Source organism: Coenobita brevimanus, chromosome 46 (genome assembly GCF_032717465.1).
Source record: "Coenobita brevimanus isolate Jiangsu-jjx chromosome 46, ASM3271746v2, whole genome shotgun sequence".
In the NCBI taxonomy this organism is placed as follows: domain Eukaryota; kingdom Metazoa; phylum Arthropoda; class Malacostraca; order Decapoda; family Coenobitidae; genus Coenobita; species Coenobita brevimanus.
Window position 1 is genome coordinate 36,918,189 of NC_136999.1, and position 11,879 is coordinate 36,930,067.

The following is an 11,879-nucleotide window of genomic DNA, read 5'->3' on the forward strand; positions in this document are numbered from 1 at the left end:
CATGAAATTTCATCAGGACCACTTGCTTTTCTTCTGTCTAATTTACTTAACTCCTCCTGTATTACTTTTTCTGCTATTTGTATACCTGGTAGTATGTGTGGACATGCATGTTCCATATAGTCCCTCTCAAAATTTTTTTCTTCTGTAAAAACTAATTGGAAATTCTTATTTAGTGCATCACAAATATCTTTCTCTTCCGTATAAGTGATTCCCTCGTCCGTAATTGATTGTATTATATCTTTTACTTTGGTTTTGCTTCTAATGTAGCTGTAAAACAGCTTTGTTTGATCACTACTTTTATTTATTATATCCTCCTCAAACTGTTTTTGGGCTTCCCTCCTTATTCTTGTATAATCGTTTCTTGCCTGTTTGTAATTATTATACGCCCTTTCACTATTGTGTCTTCTGTATCTATTCCACAACAAATCTCTTCTTTCTTTTGATTTTTTACATTCTGTATTGAACCATTTCTGTATTTTCTTATCTGCTTCTTTGTGCTGTGGGATGTACTTCTGGACTCCTATTTCATAAAATTCACAGAATTTTTTATATACGGCATATAAATCTTGTCCTCTAAGCTCATTTTCCCAATCAACTTCTAAGAAATACTTCTTTAGGTCTTGATAATTTCCCTTTTTATAGTTTAGGCTCTTTTTGTAACTTTCATTGCTGTTAACTATGTCATATGCTATCCTGAAGTTGTAATTTAGTACTACATGATCGCTTTTGCCGAGTGGAGGGTGATATATTAAACTGTCAATATCATTTTCTTGCCTAGTAAATATTAGATCTAGCACTGAAGGTACATCAAGTCCTCTTTTTCTGGTGGTTTCCATCACATGTTGCTTGAGGAAAAACTCTTGTACGAGATCCAGGAGCTTTTGGTTCCAACAGCTTTCTTGGCTAATTATATCTAGAGTATTCCAATTTATATTTGTATTAAAATCTCCAGTTAGTATAATTCTTTCCGATTTCTCTTCCATTTTATGTAGTAATGATCTTAAACTCTGAATTTTACTCTCTGCCAGGTCCTCATATTCGTCTCTTTCCCATGTGTTTGATCTGGGTGGCATGTACAAATTGGCTACAATTACTTTCCCTTCAGATGTGTTGATCTCTACTGCAATCAGTTCTACTTGTGATGGTCTATCTAAACTTATTTCATTGACTTTTAGATTTTTCTTAGTTAATATTATAATTCCTCCTCCTTTTTTTAAATTTTTGTCTCTTCTCCATATATTGTATTCCTCTAAGTTTAGTATGTCATTGGATATCCTTGGTGTTAATTTTGTTTCAGTTAGGCATATTATTTGTGGTTCATTTTCTCTGATATAATCATTCATCTCTAGTAATTTAGATACCATTCCATCCACATTTGAGTACATCAACTTTATCATCTTCTTTATATACTTGTCATGACATGGTGTGTGTGTGTGTGTGTGTGTGTGTGTGTGTGTGTGTGTGTGTGTGTGTGTGTGTGTGTGTGTGTGTATATATGGGTGTGTACACTCCATTAGGGAATACTTTACTCGGTATGGTACCGTTCGAAGCAATCACCCACGCAAAGCAGCACATCACAAACAGGACACATGTGACTTGTGTCCCTCCTTATCTTTGCCAGGGCATGCGGGATGCAACAAAGCCTCCTCTGGTTGGGGATCCTTTCCTGTCGATGGTCCAGTGTGTGATCCAACCGCACTCTGTCGTTGATGACTCTCCGACGCTTGGTTGGATGTCCTCCTGATCTTCCCTAGTCCTGTCGTCCTGGAGGTCCAGCTGCAGGACCGGGCATGGCAGCAGCAGCATGTTCTCCCGATGGACCAGGAACTGATGCAGATGGTCATCTCAGCACCCGCGCTGGTCCTGCAGGTGATGGTGGTGTTGGCTCCTGTGTTGGTCCTCCTCCTGGACATAGTGGTGTTGACACCTGTGCTGGTGCTGGTCCAGGAGATGGTGCTGGCCCAGGAGACAATGGTGATAGCACCTGTGCTTGTGCTGTTGCAGGTGTCACAAGTGCTGGAGGTCCTGCTGGCCGTCGGGTTGGAAGCTCAGGGGCATGGTGGATGATGTGCCCTAATGCGGGCCATTCTGCTTCAACGAAGTGGAGGAGCTTGTCAACTATCTCCTCCACATATTCCAGCAAACTGACTGACCCACGCTAGCACTTCTTGTACAGGGCGAACCATTGAAGATGGCCATCTGGATGAAATAAAAGGTGATCTTCTTGGTCAGTTTCACGGTCCGCCGCTGGATAGGGTAACACTCTACCATCTGGTTGGTGGTCCACCCCACCCATGTGTCGATTGTAGTCCTCCACTACGACGGGCTTGTCCACGGTCTTCTGGACATAGGTTGTCCTCCTGTCAGGAAATCTGGTCTTCCCTCGAACCTGCTTCTGGATGATGCTTGTGCTGTGGAAGGTGGAGACCATGTTGACAATGCATTTGTCCTTCTGCAGCAACACCAGCACGTTGTCCTTGTGCATCGCTGCCATGCCCCCCTCTGGCAGGTTCTTGGTCCTGACGAAGTCCTGCAGCCGTTTTGGTGCTCCTCTTGCCAGGTGAAGGGTCCTACACACATAGGTCCCTGCACTGAAGAGGTGTTCACACAGGGATACAGTTATAATAATTGTCCATGTAAACTTTGCATCCTTGATCCTTCAGCGGTTCTACAAGGTTCCAAATAGTGGTCTCCAGACCTTCTTCTGCCCCGTATACACCTCAAAATTCCAGATGTACCCCGAGAAAGCCTCAGCCAGGTTATAAAACTTGATGGAGTACTTCGAGGGCTTCATGGGGTTGCAGACACTGAAGCTGAGGCGCCCCTTCCACACCAACAAGCCCTTGTCCAGGCTGAGGTGCTCCTCTGGTAGGTAGATGTCCTGGAACCACTGAAGGAGGTATTCCATCTCCGTGCGAACCCTGATGATCTTGTCGCGATTGTCCTGGGGTATAGTGAGTGAGCTGAAGGCATGGAAGTGTTTCAGTATGGCCCTGAAATGCCTCCCACTCATCACGTTCTGGAAAAAGAGGTAGTTATGAGGACGGGATCTCCTTCAGCAATGCCTGATGGTTGGCATATTCACAACCCCCATGAAGAAGTAGAGCCACAGGAACTTGGCCATCTCTTCACTATAGATAAACCATACATCCAACACAGTCCCCGGGAATGACGCATAGCTGTTGGTCTCACGGGTGAAATACGTCAACAACTCCCTGGTGAAAAACAGCAGGAAGAACTGGAGAGGTGTTGTTTGTGGATCCACTCTCATTCCTGGGGATCCTGTGAAGGCCTCATCAACTGGTGTGAATGGGTCACTGCTCCACCCTGGATCCTCTGCGGCAACACATTCCGCAGTGGTGGCAGTGGGTCGGCCTACTGACACCCTTCTGCCTCCTCGGCCAGCCCTTGGCCGCCCCCCATATCCGGGCCATGGACCACACCGGCCTCATCGAGGTGGTGATGGCTTCGATGATGATGAGGAGGATGCCTCTTGCTGCTGCAAAACGAGGGGGGGGGGGATGAATGCTGTTAGAGACAACGCTCTTATTGACCAGGCAGGAGATGACGACACATTCACATCCTGCACCAGTTGTGCCACAGACACTGCACCATGTGCAGGTGCCAGTGTCATGTAACTAGGCCCTGCTACCGGTGACATGAGCTCAGCCAAGGTGGAACTGGAGGCTAGAGGTGGAGAGACCGTGATGGGTGCTGGAGCGAGAGGTCCGAGCAAAGACTATGCCTGTCGTCCAAGCGAAGATGATGGCTGGGCTGATCGTCCCCACATTGGTGGCGATGCTGTCTGCTCCTCTGATGGTAGGGGTCAGGGCAGAGCCTCCTGATGGAAACGGCATTGGACATTGTCCCAGTCCTCCTCACTTGAAGCATCACTCAGCTGCTGCTCCTCCTCACTCTTGGTCTCCCCCTTGGAGAGAACCTTCTGCCACTCCTGGGAAGACAAACCCTTCTTCTCCACTGTGGGAAGCACTGACACAAAGAAAGTCCAGTGTGAGCTGTTTAGGTTCTCAGCTGAAAAACAAGAATATTTTTCACTGTCACACAACACCTTCCATTGAGAGTAGCACTACAGAAGTGATGTTATATATGTGTCCATACAGCCAATTGCTGCACCATTTATGAACAGTTCACATAAATGATAACTTTTCAGTGTCTTTGCACGGTGTAATACCTGTCCACTGTCGTCCGTGGGTGTGTGCCACACACACACACACACACACACACACACACACACACACATATATATATATATATATATATATATATATATATATATATATATATATATATTTTTTCCTCCTTCCCCCAAGGTTCCCCCAACAAATGATACCATCTTTCGACGAGTACTCGTGACACATATCAATAACATTTCATTGTAAATCATTAATAATCAGTAATTGTCTTAGCAAGGTGCAGTACCTGTCCACTGACGTCCATCGTTGCCAGGCGTCTTTACGTCACCTGTACACCTGCCACTAAGGTGTCGCAGACATATGCTACGCACCCACAATATCCCACAACGAACACTCGTGACACATATCACAAACATTTTAAATAAATCATAAATAATCAGCAAATGTCCTAGCAAGTTACAGTACCTGTCCATTGACGTCCATCCTTGCCCAGCGTCCTTACATCACCTGCACACCTGCCACCAAGGTATCACTGACATACACTACGCACCCACATCCCAAAACGAACACTCGTGACACATGCCAGAAACATTTTATATAAATCATAAATAGTCAACAAAAGTCTTATCAAGGTACAGGACCAGTCCACTGACGTCCGTCGTTGCCTGGCGTCCTTATGTCACCTGCACACCTGCTGCTAAGGTATCGCTGCCATATGCTACGCACCCACAATATCCCACAATGAACACTCGTGACACATATCACAAACATTTTATATAGGGTAAATCATAAATAATCGACAAATCTCTTAGCATGTTACAGTACCTGTTCAATGACGCACATGGTTGCTAGGCGTCCTTATGTTCCTGCACACCTGCGACTAAGGTATCATTAACCTACCCTATGCACTTACAGTATCCCAGAAGGAACACTCGTGATACATATCACAAACATTTTATATTAATCATAAATAATCAACAAATGTCTTAGCACGTTACAGTACCTGTTCAATGACGCATGTGGTTGCTAGGATCCTTACGTCCCCGCACACCTGCCGCTAACATATCACTTACCTACGCTATGCACCCACGGAATTCCTTCATGGACAATCGCTGCATATTTCAAGTTCAGTGTACATAAAGTATAACTTCTCAGTAAATGTACCTGCTCAATACCTGCTTAATGACATCCGTGGTTCCTAGGCGTCCTTACGTCCTCGCACACCTGCTGCTAAGGTATTGATAACCTACGCTATGCACCCACAGAATTCCTTCACGAACACTCGCTGCATATTTCATGTTCAGTGTACATGAAATATCACTTCCCTCTAAATGTCTTAGCAAGTTACAGTACCTGTTCAATGACGCATGTGGTTGCTAGGTGTCCTTACGTCCCAGTACACCTGCTGCTAAGGTATTGCTAACCTACGCTACGCACCCACAGAATTCCTTCACGGACACTAGCCACACATTTCACATTCATTGTACGTAAAATATAACTTCTCACTAAATGTCTTAGCATATTACAGTACCTGTTCAATGACGTCCGTTGTTGCCCAGCGTCCTTATGTCCCCGCACACCTGCCACTAATGTATCAGTAATCTATGCTACACACCCACAGTATCCCACAATGAACACTCGCTGCACATTCACGTTCATTGTACATAAAGTATAACTTCTCACTAAATGTCTCAGCAAGTTACAGTACCTGTTCAATGATGTCCATGGTTCCTAGGCGTCCTTATGTCCCCGCACACCTGGTGCTAAGGTATCACTAACGTACGCTACGCACCCTAAAATTATCACTTCACAAACACTCGCAACTTGATTCACATACACTTTACACTATATCATATGCAAATACATGACTACCACAATCATCCCACCCCTACGTCCACAGTTATTTACGTTCCTTACTACAGTAGAACGTGACCATGACACAGCACTTTTGCCTTGAGATTTACAACACACCACTATATTGTCACACACCACACTCCTTCACGAACACTTGCAGCATGTTGGTCTTATATTTCACACAAATTTATACACATATACAGTATCACAATCAAATTATCCATTCCTAAACACCTTTAATAATCCCTTCCTAACTATGGCGTACAGGTAACGCCTGCCCCAGTCCACACTATGGCTATGGAGTATGTAATGGATGCTAATTCCAATATATCACAAAGCAAGCCACTATAGCTTTCTCACACTATACAGTTTAGGCAATGGCTTTTCTATATACGTATGTGTAGTCAAAGCATAGGCCTCAGGAAAGGCAGAGTGGCAAAACCCCACCATGGTGAACACGTGTCTTGCCCCTAGGCCTAATGACTGATAACGGGCACCATTTCTTCATAAGATATAAGTCTATGTTCCATCGACAAAATTACTTCAAATTATGCTCGGAAATAATATATTATCACACTCAGTCCATAGAGGCTTCAACTCGGGCGGGAAAGGGAGAATTAGGATGATTTAAAGGGACAGCGCACACGACACAGCCTTACAACCTGACTCCTTCAGAGGTAGTGAGGTTTCTCACTACGGGGAGGCTCCACAATGCCTCAGAAGAGGAATGCGCCTGCTAGAACGCATCCAAATTTGACGCAAATAGGCTGAAAACTTTTCTTTTCACAGCATTTTTTCTGCTTTTTCATGCTTTTTCGCGTCAATGTGCATTTATGTGCCAAACAACAAATAATGCGATTCAAGTCTGGGAGGGTTAAGGTTTTGCTGGGTCTCAATCTTCCCCTAGAATAGGACAAGGACCCATAGCAGTCAAATTTACATCCAGGTCCCTGTTTATATTCCTGTGTTAAAATGAAAAATGGGAAAAACTCAACTCGGGTTCTTCTACTTGCGAGATGAATGTGCCAGCCAATGCAACGGTCATTCTCCCAGGAAATGAAATCAAGTTCTAGATACTGTGTTCCCTGACAAAAAGGAACATGTGCTTTATGAAGGGATGGATGGCATATATGCCAAAGTGCAAAGTACTGGCTCAGCTGATACTTTCAAGATGCAACTAGGGACACATTATTTACTTCATTTATCTACGGTTGTAAGGATTATTATAATGTGCATCAGAGACAATGTTGGCTTCCCATACCTCCACTGCACCTGCCCTGACTCCACCACAAATCTTGCAATCCCTGAAATTGTCGGTAGTTTAGCTAACGCTTTCTGTTTTCCTTTTCCTAACATCACCTGTAACAACTGCTATGCTGTTTATACTCTAACCTGGGCCAGGTTTTGGTCCTGTTGCAGCTTAATTCTCATAATTCAGTAGCAAAAAAGATAGTACTACCCCTCTACATCCTTCCCACAGCATTTCTTTGTGATTAGCATCATTCTAGTGTTAATCTATTGTTTTTACTCACTATCGCAGGTTGAGAGACGGCAATTTTAGGCCAAGAAAAATTGAAAAGGGTACATTATAGGTAAGTATACTTTAACAAACATTTCCTGCTGCAGTTGTACCGTAGGCAATCCGTGCTGGTGGTGGTGTAGTGTTGATGGCAGGTGCTGTGGGACGACTGTGGTTTTGCCTGGTTGTGTCCTGCCTCACGATCCACGCCCGCCTGCCCCGATGCTGTGGTATGATGTTTGTTTGCAATTAATTATACTTCAATCAGTGAATCAGTCATTTCCTATGGCACCCCACGGGATGCATAGGGTCTCGATGAACTCTCTCCACCAATACTTATCTCCTGCCATCTCCTTGAGGTCCCACCAACACTCCTCTCCTGCTTCTCTTTTCATTGTACTCAACGAGGTCTCACTTGGCCTACCTCTGCCTCTTCTTCCTCTAGCAGTCCACTCTGGGACATCCTGTATTAAATTGCCTTCTTTTCTATATATGTGTCCCAGCCATTTCCAGCGAGACAGTCTCACATATTCATCAACTGGTTCAACTCTTGTAGTATCCCTTAGTCTTTCATTTGTAACTCCGTCTCGCCACTTTACCCCAAGAATCCTTCTCAGTATTTTATTCCCAAATCATAATAATTTCTGATCTGTTGCAATTGTAATGTACAATGACTCATGCCCATAAATTAAAATTGGTCTAACCATTGACTTGAAAATTATTACTTTAGTATGTACCGAAAGCATATTATTATTCCAAACAGATTTCAACATTCCAACAGCTCGCCAAGCCTGTCTAATCCTCTCCTCAATTTCATTGTTTAATGATCCATTAGATGATACAATCGTTCCAATTATTTAAAATTTTCTACATTCTTCAACAAATTATTCTCAGTTACACAATCATTTTGGTTCTCCACATTCATATTAATAATTTTAGTCTGTCCACAGTTTATTACCAATCCCACTTTCTCTCCTTCATCCAGACAAACAAGCACCCTCTGCATCTCGAAAATACTTCCGCAAATCAGTACAATATCATCAGCTTAGTCCAAATCCATCAGCCTCTTATTTTCTTTCTAGTTAATTGCTGCACCTGTCCTCCTTACAACCTTTGTCATAATATAATCTATAACCAAACAAACAGCAAAGGCGAAAGAACTCCTTGAATCACTCCTAACAACTTCAAATGGATCAATCAAAGAACCACCCACCATTACCTTACAAAAATTACCTTCATGCAGACTTTTCATGCAGACTTCTAATAATATTTACAAACTTTTCTGGAATACCATAGAATCTCATAATTTTCAACATAGCTCCATGTGAAACACTATCAAACGCCTTTTCAAAATCCACAAAACACTAAGTGGCATTTTCATCTCATTAGTGCTGTTGCATTAGATGCCTTACAATATAAATCTGATCATTACATCCTCGACCCTTTCTAAATCCAGCTTGTTCTTCTCTTAAAATTTTATCAATTACTGGTTGTATTCCGTTCAACAAGATTTTTAAAAAGAGTTTTGCAACTACAGGTGTCAAAGTTATCCCCCACCAATTTCCACACCCACCGAAATCACCCTTTCTTGGTATTTTTATAATCACTCCATTTTTCCACTCTTCTGAAATTCCACCATTACCCCAAGCCACATTAAAAAGTTTCAAAACCACATTCATCAACTCATCATTTTCCACCTTAAGCATTTCAGGATATATTCCATCCTCTCCTAGGGTCTTAAAATTCTTTAAATCCTTTATAAAGGAATTAAAGGAATGAAAGTTATACCTAGTACATTCCAAAACTCGATATTATATGAAAAAGGCACTTTCGTAACTTGTCTTGAGTTCCCGGTGCCTTGAAGTACTGAAATAAAAGAATTATACCCACATCAAGAGGGTCTAACAGGCTGAAATAGTTGTATCTCCCCATTAAATAGTTTTTCCAAATTTGGATATTATATTATTCTTTTCTTTTAACTTTCTGTGATGTCACAATGAAGTAAGAAATTAATATATTTGTTAGATAACATCGTATATAGTCGCGCCGCACGACTCTGAGGTCGTCATTATCGTACCCTAGCAACCTACCACTCAAAAGTGCGTCTGGTTTTTTTATCATAATATACACTTATCACATTATTATGCACGAATACATAATACACGAATATTATTATACACGAACATATTATACACGAATCACATGCGTCTCATATTACACACGAAATCAGATACACTTTTGAGTGGTAGGTTGCCAGGGCACGATAATAACAACCTCAGAGTCGTGCGCCGTGACTATAGTACAGTAGACTAAACGTGAAATGGAGTTAGGGCGCTATAAATTTATGTGCCAAAGTCAATGCAGAATATGAGCCATTTGGTATGCATGTAAGCTTAAATATAAATTGCAACTGATAATTAGCAACGTGCTAAAGGAGGTTTTTAATTAAAATGTCAAAATGGGGATTTTGGATCCCTTTCCATAGTGTAAAATCATAAGCAGATTTCCATATATTTTCAAATATTACTTCATTATTACTGACAGTGATTTGTGCTGTATTGAAGTTTTCTTTTGTTGTCACTTTAGTCATCATGCTAACCCACTTTCCCATTAAATACATGCGGTGAGAGTGATCCACAAACAGGAGCAGTATAAGTGAAAAGCTGTAAAATTCTCAGAGCTCCCGGAAAATGGACCACATATCTAATCACTAATCATTCAAGTCTCCAAATTATTGACATCACCTTACAGACTAAATGATTAACACAATACAATATTAACATTAACTGTACTTATGAGATAAAGATCAGATGAACTATGCAAAATACCATGTTATTTTGTTTCCAAATTTATGCTTGTTCCAGACCTGACCCAATCAGTGGCAGAGTTTCATGCTGCACTGGACGCCATGTTGGCTATACAGTCATGCAGGCACTCCTCCGTGTTTGTGGTGACAGATGGCTCGTACTGGACCTCCCTCGTGTCCAGGGTGAGTTTAAATTCTGTTTCCCGTGTTACTTCATTACTTATCGATCTAAAGCAGACGGCAATAATTAGTTGTACGCTAGAGGATGACGAGCTAAAGAGGAAATTTTAATGCAACACAGGATGTAGGCATTTGGTGCTGAATGGTTGCTCACTACTTAGCCTTATGCACTTTCACCAAGCTTTCATGTCCCTGTTCAGCTAGAACAGAGTAGGTACAGTACTATTGCCAACTAAAGTTCTGTATCTACTATTTTTCTGTCTACAGTCTTTGAAAATTTGTCTTGAATCCGAAGCATATGACACAGATTACACTGATCTATGGCCAAATAATCCGTGTCAGTTGCTGTAGAATCACCAGACGGATTTTCATGGTCCATGGAGACCAAAGTACTGTAGGACAGCCGACAGAACTTTCGCTGCCAAATGTAAATGGACATAAATCGACTGAGCGAATCGTAATAAGGGGGAAGAAACTATTGACACCTGATACACACACACATAAGACACTGATTCTCTCACATGCACATTGCCTTTTCCCTAAACACCCCTTCCCAGCCCAGCTTAAGCCATATGGGATGTTTCTTGGCCGTAAGCATCCTAAATGTGTAAGTCTAATCCAACAGTGAACCATAAAGAACTGGTCATTGTACATTTTATTTATCATCATATTTAAAGAGAATTATTCGATAAAGAGAGAGATTAATTGTGGAATGCACTGCTTTCTTTTGTATAGTCTATTCTGTAGTTGTCATTGTTGTTGTTATTGTTGCTGCTGCTGCTGGTGTTGTAACTCCAGGCTTATCTGGACGGGAATCCAGGACATAAGTATAGTGGCCACTACAACCGGTCACTCCCAGAGATCTTTTGTTTGAGATTATACTGAACGACTGAATCAGTTGCTATTGTGTGGTGGATGTGGTGAATTTATTGTGGTGTGGTGGGCCGTAATGCAGTGTAGGTATAATGGATTGTGAGTTGTATTTTAGTTCGGTATTGTGGCACATGCTTGCAGCATATATAAATCAGAAAAGAAACTGTATGTCTGCAAATGGCATAGCGTATGATGGACGGTAATTACAATGATATTATATGACATAAGTTTATCCAACCCTCCTCTGGAGTAACTGGCAAATAGCCGCACTAGGATCTAGCAGGGCAGGTAGAAGTGAACGACAGGTCTAATAAGGTATTCCACTGGTACAGGATCTGCCCAGGCTGAGAGCACCCTGGGGTCTGGGAGTTTTCGAGGGCAAGATTCATGGTCAAGACCAGAACACAACTCAGGAACATTTTACCAAGACTGTTAATGAAGCTCAGCAGGTAGGTTGTGCAATAATATATTAATGGTTACCAAAAAATAATCT